Here is a 2,419-nt window from a genome sequence, read left to right as displayed (position 1 = left end):
AGGGGTCGTTATTCGTACTTCATTACCTTTATCGATGACTATTCACGATATGGGTATGTGTATCTTATGAGATACAAATCTGAGTCTTTTGAAAAGTTCAAAGAGTTCAGAAATGAAGTAGAAAAATAGACTGGAAAAACCCTTAGGGTTCTTCGATCAGATCGAGGAGGAGAATATCTTAGTGGGGAATTCCAGAATTATCTCAAGAAAAATGGCATAGTCTTACAATGGACGCCTTCGGGTACACCTCAACTCAACGGGGTGTCAGAAAGGAGGAATCGGACTCTATTGGATATGATTCGATCCATGATGAGCTTCACTGATCTACCTATGTTTCTTTGGGGAGATGCCTTATTATCCGCAATTTATTTATTGAATAGAGTTCCCTCTAAATCCGTTCCTACCACACCGTATGAGATATGGCATAGTAAAAAGCCGAGTCTTGGTCATCTCAAGATTTGGGGATGTCCGGCCCCACGTCAAGCGACTACAAGCGGACAAGTTAGAGTCTAGGACCATAAGTGCTCGTTTCATTGGATATCCTAAAGAGTCATTAGGATACAATTTTTATGTCTCAGAGGATCATAATATGTTTGTGAGCCGACATGCCGTCTTCTTGGAAAAAACAGTTTATCCTTGATAAAGGCAGTGGAGAAAAATTGAGCTTGAAGAGAGAGTCTCTGAAAAGCAACGAGTCATGGATCCTATAGAACCTATTCATACAGAGCCAGTACACGTAGTACCTCCTCCACCTCGTAGATCTAGTAGGGTCTTCCATCCTCCCGATAGATACTTAGATATACTAGTAGAGGACACCGAGGAAATGTTCCTCATGGGAGATAGGGAACATGTACAAGATCCCAATACCTACGACGAGGCGATATCTGATATCGATTCCGAGAAATGGCTGGAAGCCATGAAGTCAGAGATAGACTCCATGTATTCCAACCAAGTCTGGACCTTAGTAGATCCACCAGAAGGTATAGTACCTATTGGATGCAAATGGATCTATAAAAGGAAGATAGGTTCGGATGGAAAGGTAGAGACCTATAAGGCAAGGCTAGTGGCAAAAGGGTATAGTCAGCGCGAAGGCATTGACTATCAGGAGACTTTTTCACCTGTAGCCATGCTAAAATCCATTCGAACGTTGTTTGCCATTGCAGCGTTTCATGATTATGAAATATGGCAAATGGATGTAAAAACTGCTTTCTTGAATGGATATCTTGATGAAGATATCTATATGGAGCAGCCTTTGGGTTTCACTTCCAGTGATGGAGATCACAAGGTCTGCAAGCTGCAAAGGTCCGTCTATGGACTAAAGCAAGCATCTCGGAGCTAGAATACTCGTTTCAATGATGCAATCAAATCGTTTGATTTCATCAAGAACGAAGAGGAACCGTGTGTTTATAAGAATGTTAGTGGGAGTGCTGTCGTGTTCCTCGTACTGTACGTGGATGACATCCTCTTGATTGGGAATGATGTTCCCATGCTAACCTCGGTCAAGGTCTGGTTGTCAAAAGAGTTCTCCATGAAAGACCTTGGGGAAGCATCCTACATTTTGGGGATTAAGGTCTATAGAGATAGATCTAAGAGGTTGCTTGGCCTATCACAGAAGATGTACATAGAGGAGGTACTGAAGAGGTTCAGTATGGAAAACTCCAAGAGGGGTCTATTACCCCTTAGGCATGGGATTCATCTCTCCAAGAAGATGTGCCCCAACACATCTGAAGAGATTCAACGCATGAGCAGGATTCCTTATGCTTCTGCAATAGGAAGCCTCATGTATGCCATGCTGTGTACACGACCTGATATAGCCCTTGCTGTGAGTGTCACTAGCAGATATCAGTCGAATCCAGGCGAAGAGCACTAGACAGCTGTGAAGAACATTCTTAAGTACTTAAGAAGAACTAAAGATTTGTTCTTGGTCTTTGGAGAAGCATCGGAGTTAAAGGTAGAAGGATACACAGATTCAGACACTATGACTGATATTGATGATAGAAAGTCTACATCTGGATATGTGTTCTTGTTCAATGGTGGTACGGTAAATTGAAAGAGTTCCAAACAACCGATCGTTGCTGATTCTACCATGAAAGCTGAGTATATCGCCGCCTCTGAAGCTGCAAAGGAAGCCTTCCGGTTCAAGAAATTTATTGCAGAGCTAGATGTAATGCCATCAGATGCCATCACACTCTACTGCGATAATAATGGCGCCATAGCTCTTGCTAAGGAGCCAAGGTCTCATCAGAAGTCCAAGCACATAGAGCGGTGCTTTCACCTTATACGCGACTATCCCGAGAAGAAATATGTCGAGGTGCAGAGAGTAGACTCCACGGACAACGTGGCAGACCCGCTCACTAAGCAGCTAAGTCAGCAGAAGACTGAAGCCCATCTTGAGAAGATGGGACTTAGATATATGGCT

The sequence above is a fragment of the Phoenix dactylifera genome, unplaced genomic scaffold, assembly GCF_009389715.1.
Source record: "Phoenix dactylifera cultivar Barhee BC4 unplaced genomic scaffold, palm_55x_up_171113_PBpolish2nd_filt_p 001513F, whole genome shotgun sequence".
NCBI classification, from domain to species: domain Eukaryota; kingdom Viridiplantae; phylum Streptophyta; class Magnoliopsida; order Arecales; family Arecaceae; genus Phoenix; species Phoenix dactylifera.
This window is presented reverse-complemented; position numbering follows the sequence as displayed.